The sequence below is a fragment of the Mustela nivalis genome (genome assembly GCF_964662115.1).
Source record: "Mustela nivalis genome assembly, chromosome: 7".
In the NCBI taxonomy this organism is placed as follows: Eukaryota; Metazoa; Chordata; class Mammalia; order Carnivora; family Mustelidae; genus Mustela; species Mustela nivalis.
In genome coordinates this window covers 82,214,795-82,232,085 of record NC_139026.1, presented here as the reverse complement: position 1 = coordinate 82,232,085, position 17,291 = coordinate 82,214,795, and positions in this window count along the sequence as shown.

Here is a 17,291-nt window from a genome sequence, read left to right as displayed (position 1 = left end):
TGAAACCTTCAGTGATACTTACTTATATTAGCATTTCTAAGCGTTTTGAGGTCTGCTCTTAAAATATGCTTTGAACTATTGAGTCTAAATGCTGCTTTCTGGAAAGCTACTACTTTAAAGAATGGGAAATGGTGTTAATGGAGTTAATCTTGTGTAATTTCAGTGTGGGTTGTCAGGAATATCTTTAAGTAAAGAAAATGACTCTAATCTTCTTAGGCAATTCATTTTCTCAGCTGCTGTGAGACGGGAGCTAATTTACTCTGCCTGTGTACATAGACCCTGTCTTACTAAAGAGAACTTGTACTCCTGGTAAGAAGCCGGGACATCCATGACATTTTTTGAATTGAGGTATTTTGGAAAATATTATAAAATATAAGATATATTAAATTGTCTCTTTCATTATCAATTTTTTTAAATAAATGCCCAACTCAGTTACCAATATAGAAATGAAATCCCGGTTACAAGAAAGAAATTTAATTATGGAGTCAAAACAAGAGCTATTTAGTTGTTTTTAAAGGGAAGAGATCAAAGAACTGGTCACTCCTTAACTGAGGGTGTTCGAGCTGCAGGATGGGGGTGGGGAGTGGAGAGGGTTAGGGATTCAATTCTTTATGCTTTTATTCCAAGTCACCCTTTCCTGATGAGCCCTACTGGCATTCTCTTAGATTAGTTAGGTCAGGATTCTGAACTTTTCACTACAATAGGGTTTTAATCTTAGCTGACTATTGTTTCCACCCCCACCCCTGGTCATAAAGGACTAGTGTTCTTTTCTAAAAAGAGAAGATGAAGACTATTTCTATTTAAAAAAAAAACACAAAAAACCTTTTTAAGTGTTTTAGGTTATAGTACAATAGATTTTTTTGCATCTGATTTTCAAAAGGAAAGTGATTTAGGTTCATTTTTTTCAATAAATTAATCTTAAGGTAAATCTAATAAATTTTTTATGGTATGTAAATAATAACAAAGCACTTTTCCTATTTAGAAATGATTTTAGAAAATTTGAGAAGCAGTTATTCCAAATCTGAATTCAAAGAGCATTCTCCCAAGGCATTGAGAGAGAAGATTTTAATTTCATAGTGAAGTATTTGATGATTGTGTTTTTTTATATACATATTCTCTCTAGTTTTGATTATTGTCATAATTTTCTAACCAACTGCCTCTATTCTTCATTCTGATGAGTCCATCCTGTGTACTAATGTCATTTAACCTTATAAAAGTAGAAATCTGATCCTGTCATTGTGTTTTGGCCAGTTAGCCTTTCGGTGGCTTCCCAGGATCTATGGAATATAAGTCTATATCCCTAAACATAGCAGATATATATCTGCACAGTATGACTTCAGATTATCTTTGAAGTGTCATCTTCTATTTACTCCATAAAACATACCTTTTGTTTTAGCTCTGTTGGCTCTTTCCCAAATACAGGAAGTTTTCCTATGTTATACATCTCAACCTCCCATTCCTGTTGGCAGAATGTCTTTTCTGCTTAGGTTAAATATCTTGTCTGTGAAATCTGTGTTCTTATAATACTTGTCTAAGTCTGTACTATCCCAATAGTCACATTGCATTATACTTATTTGACTAATTATCTGGTTCATCTATAACTAACTATTCAAAGCATTAATCTTTCTATCTCAGGGACCCATAGGTATATAACATGTAGTAGGTTAAAAATGCTGAATGAATACCACAAACATATCTTAGTACATTAATTTGTTAAGTATATGTATTATAATATATAAAGTTTTAAAAAAAAAATCTCGGGAAAGTTCTAAAATAGTTACTTACCCTCACAGAAAGTTTAGGAGACTTGGGTCTCATTAGATTGCTTTTCTACTTTTACAGAATTGCCAAAATAATTTAAATAGTTTCATTTTGGTCATTACTACCTAAAAATGTCTACTATTTATTTAAATACTAAATTCATTTTAGAATTTCATTGCTCAGAACAAGCTCTCCAGCATTATAACAGTTCTCATTTTACAAATGAATTTTCTAGGGCTTAAAGAGGTTAAGTAGCTTAACTCCAAGTTGCAAAGAGAGTTTAACCTAGCCCTTCATTTTAAAGCCCATGATGATAACTACTTTGCTCTGTTGATTCCTGATGTAAAATGTCTCAGTTATCTGCTTAACTAGTGGATATTTAATTCCTGCCTATCTCTGAATTGACCTGTACATTTCTAATTCTTTTTTTTTTTAAGATTTTATTTATTTATTTGACACAGACAGACACAGCAAGAGAGGGAACACAAGCAGGGGAAGTGGGAGGGGGAAAAGCAGGGTTCTCGCCGAGCAGGGAGCCCAATGAGGGGCTCAGTCCCAGACATTGGGAAATGTCGGGAAAGTTCTAAAATAGTTACTTACCCTCACAGAAAGTTTAGGAGACCTGGGTCTCATTAGATTGCTTTTCTACTTTTACAGAATTGCCAAAATAATTTAAATAGTTTCATTTTGGTCATTACTACCTAAAAATGTCTACTATTTATTTAAATACTAAATTCATTTTAGAATTTCATTGCTCAGAACAAGCTCTCCAGCAGTATAACAGTTCTCATTTTACAAATGAATTTTCTAGGGCTTAAAGAGGTTAACTAGCTTGACCTGAGCCGAAGGCAGATGCTTAATGACTGAGCCACACAGGCGCCCCTACATTTCTAATTCTTTATGACATTAAGGCAAATTGGGGAAAGACTTACTTTAAATGACATCATGATAATAGCTGTCAATAATAGAGCACTATTTGCTAAGCACTTTGCAACTTGTTAGTACATACCTATAGAATAAGTATTGTTACTATTTTTGTTTTACGGATGAGGACATGGAGATTGAGTACAAGTAAGAAACTTGAGAAAGGTAAAACATGGAGCCAGAGCTGGAAACCAGATCTTTTTTCATACAGAATCCAGAAACCCTTAAGCCATGAACTTGGTGTGAAATAAAATGAGTGACTCCGGTCATGTCATAGAAGCCAAAACAAGTGTTCTTTTGAAGTCACTTTATCCCAGGTTTTGAGTAAATGTTCAAAGACAGTGAACATCAAATCACAGAAGAAAGCAAGGCATCATGAATGGGAGCCCACAGAAACAAAAGACATGCAGGAGTTCAGAATTTTAGACATGGGTCTCATATTTATTCTTTTTAAAGAAGTAAGAGACGAGCTTGGAAGTGTGTGAGGAACTAGAAGCTAAAACAATTAAGCATATTTGTAAAAGAACCAACAGACTTTCTAGAAGTGAAAATTTTAATAATCAAAACTTAAAACCCATTGTAGTCTAATAACATTACACAAAATTGAAAAGCAAACTGGTGAACCAAAGTAGTTCAAAAGAACTCAGAATGGAGCAAAAATGAGATTTTAAAAAAATACAGAGATATGGAAGACAGAAACTTTAAAATACATTTCACTGGCATCTGAAGGAAAGGAGAAAGAATAAGATAGAGGCAACATTTGAATAGGTAATGGCTGAGAATTTTGTGAAACTAGTAAGATACTAAAATATGGATTTAAGAAGTCCGATGAATCACAAGCAGTGTAAGTAAAGAGAAAGCCACATTGAGATACATCAGAGTGAATATGCAGAGCATCAATAATAAAAAGAAAACTCTTAAAAGCAGCCAGGGAAAGATTATTCTCAAGAAGTGAATAGAGTGACAGCTGATTGTCCAGAGCAATGATGGAATATGTTGAAACAACTGAGAACGTTTACAACTGAGTACTGACTCACTAGAAGGAATTCCAGGGGGCACCTGAGTGGCTTGGTGGGTTGCAAGGAATTCCAAACCGGAAAAAAAAAAAGGAAGAAGAACAAAAAACACTTCCGAGAGAGGGTAAAGGATCCAAAATCAAAAGCCTAAAATGGAGGAATGAGTGATGAACAAGAAAAGTGGTGAATATGTGGTTTAAATATAAACATATCCTGACTTTATAAATTGATAATGTCTCTAATACCTTCTGGGTTACAAGAGAATAGTAAAACACAGAGCCTGGGAGGGAACTAAAATTAGTTAATGGTCTAAGGTTGTTGTGTTATCTGTAAAAAAGGGTAAATATATCGATTAACTTTAGTCTTGTATAAATTAGAATTTTGTGATATAGTATCACAAAATATAATATAATATAATATAATATAATATAATATAATATAATATAACATCAGTAAAATAATAAAAACAGCTGTAACATCCAAACTAAGTGCCGGGTCATTGCTGTAGTGATTGCTGTAGTATGTGTCCTACAAATTAGGCCTTCATGATTAGTTTGATATACCTGACAAGAAAAATTTGACAAAAATACAAGAATTATCATGAAAAAGATTTAATATTGATTTTTTAAAGAAAAGAGCTGCTAACTTCTACAAACATAATGTCAAGTGTTGTAAACTTTGAGTGATTGTAAAAAAAAAAAATTAAAACTTGCTATTTTTTAGACACCGTCACAAGCACTACTTTTTTTTTTTTTTTAAGATTTTATTTATTTATTTGACAGAGATCACAAGTAGGCAGAGAGGCAGACAGAGAAAGAGAGAGGAGGAAGCAGGCTCCCTTCCGAGCAGAGAGCCCGATGCGGGACTCGATCCCAGGACCCCGAGATCATGACCTGAGCCGAAGGCAGCGGCTTACTGAGCCACCCAGGCGCCCCAGCACTACTTTTTTAATCATAAGTTTTGACAAGGAAATGTGTAGAGCCATTTCACACTCAGAATCCATTACTGAAACACTATGGTCAGAGAAACAAACTCAAATTTCTCATTAAAATTTTGAAAATACTTCATTTTGAAACTTCATATTAACTTAATAGTATTTTCTCTAATGGTTGGATTAATTTAATTTTCTGATCATATTTATAAAAAGAAAGGTAAATTTTTTTCAGTAATTCATACTCCTAAATTCTCTTCAGTCTCTTTGGTGTGATATAGATATTTCCTAGATATGAGGGGAAAAGTTTGGGGAACACTACATTATATAGAACCAGGTGGAGTTAGGGAAGAGGATGAAGAGAATATTCCTCATTATCTTTAATCATCCTGCATTTTAAGTATGCATTAGAAAAAAAATATTTAAAAACATTAATATCTTAAATATTAATATCATAAATATCTTAAATATTTAAAAACATTAATATCTTAAATATCTTTAATATCTTAAACACTCTTATTTATTTCCTTATCCTTTACCTTTACTTTTCTCTCCTTCTGGTTCATGCCCCTGTGCTCTCATTCTGCATTTGACAACTGACTTGATCAGTTCCATAGCCACAAAAAGTCATAAGTCATTGGTTTCATAAAATACTTCTGTGACCTTTGTCCTGATGGTTGCCTAGTGTTTGCAAAAGAGAACTTACTAGGAGCCACCCTTCAACTTCAATGTGTATTCTAATTTCACAGTGAAATATATCTTTATACTTATAACCCCCTCCCAGGTCATCCAACTCTACTAGGTATTCTTCCTGTCCTTATGCTCTAAGAATAGCTAGGGGCTATCCTGCAATTTTCTCTGTTTCTGGAGTGTTAGAATGCTTGTTTTATCAAGTACACTTTCCAGATGAGAGATCAAAGTATTTTTATCATTAGCTGAATTGCTCTAGTAATTGCAGTTGAACAAGATTTCTCTTTATAGGAGCTATTGGGAAATATTCTACATGTATTTAATTAGACAAATTAAAGAGCTTAACATTTTAAGTCATTGGTTACTGCTTTTACAATTGGGTTTAATGTCATCCAAAAGAGTAGACAAAACAATAAGTCTTTATAAAATAGGAGCCAAACTTAGGTATTGGCTAAAATACCTTTGGGTCACTTATAATATGAATAGGTTGTACAAATGGACTTTTTCCTCCTTGTCCTGGTAATCATATAAAAGCAATAGGGAAGTTAACATTTTTTAAAAAATCTGCAAACAATATAATAAACAAACAAAGTACATATAAGAGCTACCAAGGGCAGCTGATACCTGGACAAAAGTTGCATGGCAAGAAGTGGAAAAAAAATAGCAAATGGGTCCAATAATAGCAAATCTCAAAAGCACACACATTAAAGAAAAAAATCTGTTTCTGAAGATAAAGGGCCTGCCCTGAAGAAAAAGTTTATATCTCTTGTTTGGAAGGGTCTGAGAAATTGAGTAAGCAAAGTGGTGGAAAAACCCTTCTGAACTTGGTCTGGGGCTAAACAAAGCATTGCAAACAATGATGTGTTGTATTTACAGAAAGTAGAAGGGAGAATCTTCGAGTTATAAATCACGAAAGATATCTTGGTTTCTCGGTCCTAACCTCGCATCTCCACCAAGTAACTGGTCCAAGAAAATTCAACTCATGCAATAGTGAGTAATAAAGGAAATTAGGCACAACCTCAATACAAGGATACTATAAGATAAACGTGTGGAAGAGAGGTGCAGAATTTATCAACAGATCACCGAAAGGTGACCATAAAGAAGATAAAAGTTATGGGGCACCTGGGTGGCTCAGTTTTTTAACTGGACAACTCTTGATCTCAGGGTCATGAATTCAAGCCCTGCATTGGACTCCAACCTGGACATGGAGTCTACATTAAAAAAGAAAGAAAGAAAAGGAAAAAAGAAAAAAGAAAGAAAAATGTGATTAACAGTTTTCTTTGGAAAAGCAATCATTTTTTTTTCTTAATTAGCATATAATGTATTATGTGCCTAGGTGTACAGGTCTGTGAATCATCAGGCTTACACATTTCACAGAACTCACCAAAGCACATAATCTCCCCAATGTCCATGACCCAGCCACCCTATCCTTAGCCCCCCCCCACCACCAAGCAACCCTCAGTTTGTTTCGTGAGATTAAGAGCCTCTTAGGGTTTGTCTCCTTCCCAATCCCATCTTGTTTCATTTTTTCCTTCCCTATCCCCTGCAACCCCCAGACCTGTCTCTCAAATTCCTCATATCAGGGAGATCATGTAATTGTCTTTTTCTGATTGACTTATTTTGCTTAGTATAATACCCTCTCCATGTCCCATTCACATCATTGCAAATGGCAAGATTTTGTTTCTTTTGATGGCTGCATAGTATTCCATTGTGTGTGTGTGTGTGTGTGTGTGTGTGTGTGTGTGTGTATACACACATACCACATCTTTATCCATTCATCTATTGATGGGCAACTAGGTTCTTTCCATAGTTTGGCTATTGTGCACATTGCTGCTATAAACTGTTGGGTGCATGTGCCACTTTGGATCACTACATTTGTATCCTTAGACTAAATACCTAGTAGTGCAATTGTTGGGTTGCAGGGTAGCTTTATTTTCAACTTTTTGAGGAACCTCCATACTGTTTTACAGAGTTGTTGCACGAACTTGCATTCCTACCAACTGTGTAGGTGGGTTCCCCTTCCTCCGCATCCTCTCCAACATCTATCTTTCCCGACTTGTTAATTTTAGCCATTCTGACTGGTATGAGGTGATATCTCACTGTGGTTTTGATTTGTATTTTCCAGATGCTGAGAGATATGGAGCACTTTCTCATGTGTCTTTTGGCCATCTGGATGCCTTCTTTGAAGGAATGTCTGTTAATGGCCTCTGCCCATTTCTTGATTGGATCATTTGTTTTTTGGGTGTTGAGTTTGATAAGTTCTTTATAGATTTTGGATACTAGCTCTTTATCTGATATGTCGTTTGCACATATCTTCTCCCATTCTGTCAGTTGTCTTTTGGTTTTGTTGACTGTTTCCTTTGCTGTGCAAAGCTTTTGATCTTGATGAAGTCTCCATAGTTCATTTTGCCCTTGCTTCCCTTGACTTTGGTGATGTTTCTAAGAAGAAGTTGCTGAGGCTGAGGTTGAAGAGGTTGCTGCCTGTGTTCTCCTCAAGGATTTTGATGGATTCCTTTCTCACATTGAGGTCTTTGATCCATTTGGAGTCTTTTTTTGTGTGTGTTGTAAGGAAATGGTCCACTTTCATTCTTTTGTGTATGGCTGTCCAATTTTCCCAACACTGTTTGTTGAAGAGACTGTCTTTTTTCCATTGGACATTCTTTCCCACTTTGTTGAAGACTAGTTGACCATGGAGTTGAGGATTCATTTCTGGGCTCTCTATTCTGTTTCATTGATCTATGTGTCTGTTTTTGTGCCAGTACCATACTGTCTTGATAATTACAGCTTTATACTAGAGCTTGAAATCTGGAATTGTGATGCCACCAACTTTGGTTTTCTTTTTCAAAATTCCTCTGGCTATTCGAGGTCTTTTCTGGTTCCATATAAATTTTCGGATTATTTGTTTCATTTCTTTGAAAGAAATAGATGGTAATTTGATAGGGATTTGGAAAAGCAATAATTTCTACAAAGGAAGTTTACAAATAGAAATGGAAGGAGAAAGAAAACATAGTAAATAATAGATGAAAAGAGGAGGAGAAATCTGAGCTAGCAGATTTCAAGAAGGATACAGAAGACAAAAGCAGAGCCATCGGAGAAATGAAGATGAAATTGAAACAAGCACTTAAAAAAAAAAGATGGTGAGCAGTATACAATAAGGGACAGTAAAGATAAGAAGAATAAGATTGAACTCTCCCAAATATATGAAGATTTAAGCACCTACATGCACACATGGCTGCATGCAAAGAAAATAATAAAATACAATCTTAATGGCTAAGATGCAAAAAGATAACAAAAGATCTTCATATTTATGGTAACAAGAAATCTGAGACAAAATAAAAATTATACTTTTCTGTGGAATTACAAAAGAGTCTTGGATGCCTAGAAGGCTTGACAGACTGAGTACTAGGATGAATGAGTTCTTCCTAGCTTAGCAAAGAGCCATATGAGCTTCCATATTGGAGGGTGGTTAAACTCAACCTAACTGAAGCTGTGGGCCAGCTTCAGATCAACTCAAAGCCTAGGAAGAATCTGAATAAACAGCCAAAAAAAGGAAAGAACTTACACAGTTTGGGAAATAAACAACACTGGTCCTTTATACTCAATGTTGGGAATAGAATTTTTAAAAGTAAGACATTCAATGAAGCAAGAAAGTGTGGTCCATACTGAAGAAAAAATGGTGAAATATTAAACAGTTGCTCCTAGAATCAGAAAAAAAGAAAAGATATCTGCACTCACCATTTCCTTCATGTATTAGAGGTCCTCACCAGGTCCAGGAATAAATCAAAGAAAAGAAATTAAATACATCAAGTTTGGACAGGGAAAAAATATTTTCTATCTTTAGAAGACAGTCTGATAGTGTACATAGAAAATACAAAGTGAACTACCAATAGACCAAAACAAACAGTTAGAACTTACAAGAGGTTTTATCCAGTTCACAGATTACATGGTCAAGGTATAAAAATCAAATTTGTTTCTATGCAGGAGCAATGAATAATTGAACATTGGAAATTCTTAATACTACTTAAAATAGCATAAAAACATGAAATATTTACAAACATATTTAATAAAGACTTAATGTCTTCTATGCCATTAACAATGAAACATTTCTGAAAGAAAAATAAATAAAACCTAATAAGATGGAGGGAGACATGATCTTCATTGCCTGAAAGACAATATTGTTTAGATATAAGTTCACCCTAAGTTGGTATGTAGATTAAATGCCAATCAAAACACAGCCAGCTGTTTGTGTGAGAAATTGTACAAATACTTTGGAAAACTAGCAGTTTCTCATAAATTGAAACATACTCTACTGTAGGACTCAGCAATCCCACTTCTAAGTATATAGCAAAAATTGATGAAAACCTATGTCAACAAAAAAATTACAAAATGTTATATACAAAAACATTTCAGTTACTTAATTTATAATAGCCAATAATTAGAAACAACCCAAATGCCTATAAAGGAAAACTGGGTGAAGAAATGGTGGTATATTCATACAATGGAATAAAAATTTTAAGATCCATGCAACAGCATGTGTACACATCAAAAACATTGTATTGCATGAGAGAAACCAGAAACAAAACAAGAGAATGTGCTATGATTCCATTTATATGAAATTCAAAGCAAGCAAAATAAACTACAGTAATAAACATCAGGACAGTGCTTACCTTGGTTGGTGTGTATTGAGGGGAAGCGAGTAGCAGGGGTCAGAAGTAAGGGGGTTGGATCCAAGGGCTTGAGGGAACTTTTCTTTGTGAAGGAAATATTCTGTATCTTATTTGGGATGGGGTAAATGGATTTCTAAATTTGTTAAACCTTGTTAAACTTTTCTCCTACTCACTTAAGCCCCCGTGTTGCATCACCACTTCCTCATATCAGGGAGATCATATGATAGTTGTCTTTCTCTGCTTGACTTATTTCACTAAGCATGATACACTCTAGTTCCATCCATAAGGGACTCTTAATCTCACAAAACAAACTGAGGGTTGCTGGGGGGAGGGGGTTTGGGAGAAGGGGTGGGATTATGGACATTGGGGAGGGTATGTGCTTTGGTGAGTGCTGTGAAGTGTGTAAACCTGGTGATTCACAGACTTGTACCCCTGGGGATAAAAATATATGTTTATAAAAAATAAAAAACAAAAACAAACAAAAAAACTTGTTAGACTGTGTATACTTAAGATCTATACATTTTGCTGTGTGTAGATTATACTTGAATAAAACATAGAATCTGTGTGGCAACCATGGAGCTCTTTCACTCAGCTACTCACTCAAGAGTGACCCTGCCTTGAGGTATCCAGTTAACCTTTGGCCTCAAGCTGTAACACCTTTAAGATGTGCTCCAGCAGGGGAACTAAGGACATGTTCTGTTCTGCAACTCCAGCCAGTGACTTAGCATGGCATGAGTATTAGAGCCTAATCATTTCTGCCCAGTGAGTTACTCTCCTAATGGGCAGTTTTGCCTAACGCTCCCACTTAGGACTAGCCACAGTGTTTTCAGAGTAGCACTATAGTCTGAGGCTCTTCCTACCCAACTGTCCTTACTTTCCCCTCTTTCTTAAGTTTCAGACTTGTCTCACAGTCTGAAGTTTTTTCCTGACCTCTTTCGCTCCCTCTCACCTTTCTCTTTCACAGGCATTGCACTTAGTAAATCTCTTCCGTGTCTAGCTCCATCTCAGCTTTTGAAATTAGCTGTCAGTTAAAAAACAAATCTGCAATAGAAATGAGACTAAATATATGTCATATAATAATTATATTGACATAATTCCAGAAAAGTTTTTTTTTTTCAGAAAGTAAACACATTTGTGCCTTTATGCTAGATGCAACAGGCTCACCTAAAACACATAAATTTAATGGTTGAATATAGAGGATAGTTCAACATCTGCAAGTTAGTTAATGTGATACACCACATTGGTTAATGGTATATAACACATATACCATTCTCAACAAAGTGGGTATTGAGGTAATGTGCCTCAAAATAATAAAAGTCATATATTACAAACCACAGCTAACCATACTCAATAGTGAAAAGCTGAAAACTTCTCCAATATTGGGAAGAAGACAAGAATGTCTACTTTCACCACTTTTATTCAACATAGTACTGGAAGTCCTAGCCATAGAAGACAACAAAAAGAAATAAAAGCCATCCAAATTGTTGAAGAAGAAGTAAAACTTTCACTATTTGCAGATGACATAATATTATACATAGAAAACCCTAAAGATGCCATTAAAAAACTGTATAAATAATAAGTAAATTCTGTAAAATTGCAGGATACATTAATATGCAAAAACCTGTTGTGTTTCTGTATGCTAATAGACTATCACAAAGAGAAATGAACAACTCATTTATAATTGGATCAAATAGTGAAATACTAGGGTGCCTGGGTGGCTCAGTCAGGCATCTGCCTTTGGCTCAGGTCATGGTCCCAGGAGTCCTGAGATTGAGCCCCGAATCTGGCTCCCTGCTCAGCAAGGAATCTGCTTCACCCTCTCCCTCTGGTCCTTCCCCTCCCATTCTCCCTCTCTCTCTGTCTCTCTCTCTCAAATAAATAAATAAATAAATTCTAAGAAAAAAAAAAAAAAAAAGAATGAAATACCTAGGAATAAATTTAACTAAGGACAGGAAAGGCCTGTATATTGAAGCCACAAAATGTTAGTGAAAGAAATGGAAGAAACTACAGATAAATGGAAAGATGTATCATGCTCATGGATTGGAAGAATCAGCACTGCTATGTCCATACTATCCAAAGCACTCTACAGATCCAATGCGATCACTATCAAAATTCTAATGTAATTTTTCATTCCAATTTTAGTATATGTGCTGCCGAAGCGAGCACGCTAATGTAATTTTCAAAGAAATTGAACAAATTATCCTAAAATTTGAATGGACCCACAAAAAAACTGAACAGCCAAAGTGATCTTGAGAAAGACCAAAGCTGGAAACATCATATGCCCTGATTTTAAAGTATATTACAAAGCTATATTAATTAAGACAGCGTAGTATTGGCATAAAAACAGACACAGAGTGATGAAACAGAAATAAATAGATATTTTTGTTGGAATAGAGAACCCAGAAATAAACCCATGCATACATAGTCAATTAATCTATGACAAAGGATCTAAGAATATACAATGAGGAAAAGGAAGTCTCCCAATGATGTTGGGAGTGCTTGAGTGCCACATGCAAAAGAATGAAACTCAATCCCTATCTTGCACTATATACAAAAGTTAACTCAAAGTGGCTTAAAAACCTAAAACCATAAAACCAAAAAAAAAAAAAAAAAGTGGTATGCTCCTTGACAAAGATCTTTGTGGTGATATTTTCAATCTGACACCAAAGGCAAAAATAAATAAGTGGAGCTACAGCATACTCAAAAGTTTCTGCACAGCTTTTAATCTCTCCTATTTTCAATGATAGCCTAGCTGGATATAGTATTCTTGGCTGCATGTTTTTCTCGTTTAGTGCTCTGAAAATATCATGCCAGCTCTTTCTGGCCTGCCAGGTCTCTGTGGATAAGTCAGCTGCCAATCTAATATTTTTACCATGTATGTTACAGACTTCTTTTCCCGGGCTGCTTTCAGGACTTTCTCTTTGTCACTGAGACTTGTAAATTTTACTATTAGGTGACGGGATGTGGGCCTATTCTTATTGATTTTGAGGGGCGTTCTCTGAACCTCCTGAATTTTGATGCTCGTTTCCTTTGCCATATTGGGGAAATTCTCCCCAATAATTCTCTCCAGTATCCCTTCTGCTCCCCTCTCTTTCTTCTTCTTCTGGAATCCCAATTATTCTAATGTTGTTTCGTCTTATGGTGTCACTTATCTCTCGAATTCTCCCCTCGTGGTCCAGTAGCTGTTTGTCCCTCCCCCCAGAAACCCTCATGGATGGAACTAGAGCGTATCATACTTAGCGAAATAAGTCAAGCAGAGAAAGACAACTATCATATGATCTCCCTGATATGAGGAAGTGGTGATGCAACATGGGGGCTTAAGTGGGTAGGAGAAGAATAAATGAAACAAGATGGGATTGGGAAGGAGACAAACCATAAGTGACTCTTAATCTCACAAAACAAACTGAGGGTTGCTGGGGGGAGGGGGTTTGGGAGAAGGGGGTGGGATTATGGACATTGGGGAGGGTATGTGCTTTGGTGAGTGCTGTGAAGTGTGTAAACCTGGTGATTCACAGACCTGTACCCCTGGGGATAAAAATATATGTTTATAAAAAATAAAAAATTAATTAAAAAAAAAAGACGACCATAAGATACCTAGGAATAAACCTAACCAAAGAGACACAGAATCTATACTCAGAAAACTATAAAGTACTCATGAAAGAAATTGAGGAAGACACAAAGAAATGGAAAAATGTTCCATGCTCCTGGATTGGAAGAATAAATATTGTGAAAATGTCTATGCTACCTAAAGCAATCTACACATTTAATGCAATTCCTATCAAAGTACCATCCATCTTTTTCAAAGAAATGGAACAAATAATGCTAAAATTTATATGGAACCAGAAAAGACCTCGAATAGCCAAAGGGATATTGAAAAAAAAAGCCAACGTTGGTGGCATCACAATTCCGGACTTCAAGCTCTATTACAAAGCTGTCATCATCAAGACAGCATGGTACTGGCACAAAAACAGACACATAGATCAATGGAATAGAATAGAGAGCCCAGAAATAGACCCTCAAATCTATGGTCAACTCATCTTCGACAAAGCAGGAAAGAATGTCCAATGGAAAAAAGACAGCCTCTTCAATAAATGGTGCTGGGAAAATTGGACAGCCACATGCAGAAAAATGAAATTGGACCATTTCCTTACACCACACACAAAAATAGACTCAAAATGGATGAAGGACCTCAATGTGCGAAAGGAATCCATCAAAATCCTTGAGGAGAACACAGGCAGCAACCTCTTCGACCTCTGCCGCAGCAACATCTTCCTAGAAACAACGCAAAAGGCAAGGGAAGCAAGGGAAAAAATGAACTATTGGGATTTCATCAAGATCAAAAGCTTTTGCACAGCAAAGGAAACAGTTAACAAAATCAAAAGACAACTGACAGAATGGGAGAAGATATTTGCAAACGACATATCAGATAAAGGACTAGTGTCCAGAATCTATAAAGAACTTAGCAAACTCAACACCCAAAGAACAAATAATCCAATCAAGAAATGGGCAGAGGACATGAACAGACATTTCTGCAAAGAAGACATCCAGATGGCCAACAGACACATGAAAAAGTGCTCCATATCACTCGGCATCAGGGAAATACAAATCAAAACCACAATGAGATATCACCTCACACCAGTCAGAATGGCTAAAATCAACAAGTCAGGAAATGACAGATGCTGGCGAGGATGTGGAGAAAGGGGAACCCTCCTACACTGTTGGTGGGAATGCAAGCTGGTGCAGCCACTCTGGAAAACAGCATGGAGGTTCCTCAGAATGTTGAAAATAGAACTGCCCTATGACCCAGCAATTGCACTATTGGGTATTTACCCTAAAGATACAAATGTAGTGATCCAAAGGGGCACATGCACCCGAATGTTTATAGCAGCAATGTCCACAATAGCCAAACTATGGAAAGAACCTAGATGTCCATCAACAGATGAATGGATCAAGAAGATGTGGTATATATACACAATGGAATACTATGCAGCCATCAAAAGAAATGAAATCTTGCCATTTGCGACAACATGGATGGAACTAGAGCGTATCATGCTTAGCGAAATAAGTCAAGCAGAGAAAGACAACTATCATATGATCTCCCTGATATGAGGAAGTGGTGATGCAACATGGAGGCTTAAGTGGGTAGGAGAAGAATCAATGAAACAAGATGGGATTGGGAGGGAGACAAACCATAAGTGACTCTTAATCTCACAAAACAAACTGAGGGCTGCTGGGGGGAGGGGGTTTGGGAGAAGGGGGTGGGATTATGGACATTGGGGAGGGTATGTGCTTTGGTGAGTGCTGTGAAGTGTGTAAACCTGGTGATTCACAGACCTGTACCCCTGGGGATAAAAATATATGTTTATAAAAAAAAAAAAAAAAAAGAAAGGACAAATACCCAACTTTTGTAGCAGCATGGACGGGACTGGAAGAGATTATTATGCTGAGTGAAATAAGTCAAGCAGAGAGAGTCAATTATCATATGGTTTCACTTATTTGTGGAGCATAACAAATAGCATGGAGGACATGGGGAGTTAGAGAGGAGAAGGGAGTTGGGGGAAATTGGAAGGGGAGGTGAACCATGAGAGACTATGGACTCTGAAAAACAATCTGAGGATTTTGAAGGGGTGGGGGGTGGGAGTTTGGGGTACTAGGTGGTGGGTATTATAAAGGGCACGAATTGCATGGAGCACTGGGTGTGGTGAAAAAATAATGAATACTGTTATGCTGAAAATAAAAAATAAATTTAAAAAAAAAAAAAAAAAAGACGAAAGTTTCTGCACAGCAATGGAAACCATCAACAAAATGAAAAGGCGACCACTAAATGGGAGTAAATATTTGCAACCAATGTATCTGATAAGAGGCTAATACCTAAAATATATAAATAACTCAACTCAATAGCAAAAAAAGAAAAATCTGACTTTAGAAATGAGCAGAAGGGTTGAATAGACACCTTTTCTAAAGAAGACCTACAGATTGCCAAGAGGTACATAAAAAGATACTCAACATTGTTTATTCAGGGAAATGCAAATCAAAACCACAATGAAATACCACTTTTCATCTGTTAGAATGGTTATGATGAAAAAGACAAGAAATAACAAATGTTCCCTAAGATATGGAGAAAAGGGAACCCTTGTGCACTCTTTTGGGAATACACATTTGTGCAGCCACTATGGAGCTTCCTCAAAAAATTAAAAATAGAACTACCAATGATCATATGATCATGCAACCCAATTTCTGGGTATTTTTCTGAGGAAAATGAAGATACTAATTTGAAACGATATATGCGTTCTCATGTTTTTTTGCAACATTATTTACAATAACCAAGAAATAGAAATAATCTAAGTGTCCACCAATAGATGAATGAAGACACTGTGGTATGTGCATACAATGGAATATTATTCAGCAATAAAAAAAAATGAACTCTTGCCATTTTTAACAACTTAACAACATAGATGGACCTTGAGGGCATTATGCTGAGTGAAATTAAGTGACATGAGAAGGACAAACTATATGATCTCTTTTATATGTGGAATCAAAAAGAAAAAAAATCAGGTTCACAGATACAGAAAACAGATCAGTGGCTGCGAGAGGCAAGGCTGGTGAGGTGAACAGAAATGGGTGAAACATGAAAGATAAAGTGAGTTAGAGGAAATTTCCCCTGAAAACAGATAATTGAACATGTGAATCATTCTTTAGTTAATTTAATTTAATAAACCTGAGCCAAAAATATAAATTTATTTAACATATTCCTGGATCCAGCTCTCTCTTAAAAAATTATTTTCCTTAATAACCAAAATCTATGTTCTGTCTGAGAACTTTATTACATCTGGTTTAAAAAGTTATGCATAATAATTTTGTAAGTAATTCAAATGCATTCCCTTGCATTTATCTTAGTTGTAACTATATACATTTATTTCTCTGATTATTTGACTAGTGTCTCATCATACTTTGAGATCCCTGAGGGCAAGGACATTATTTGTTAGTTGGTTGATTTGCTTGTTTTCATCATTGTATTTTCAGCATCTGGCACAGTGTCTGGCACTCAGTAATTCTTATGAATGAATAAATGAAGACTAGAACACAATAATATTGATGCAATTCTTTGCTAAGGGCTACAACTAAGTTTATTCTTTTTAGATGGAAGTCTTGCTGGAGGCCAAGAGTTGCTGTGCTCATTTATTGCTTCATTCATTCATTCAACAAAAACTCATTTACATGGCAGACAACACTGAGCTAAGCATGGAATACATGGTGTTAAGAGGAATAGATATAGTTCCTGCCCTGGAGGAGCTCACAGCC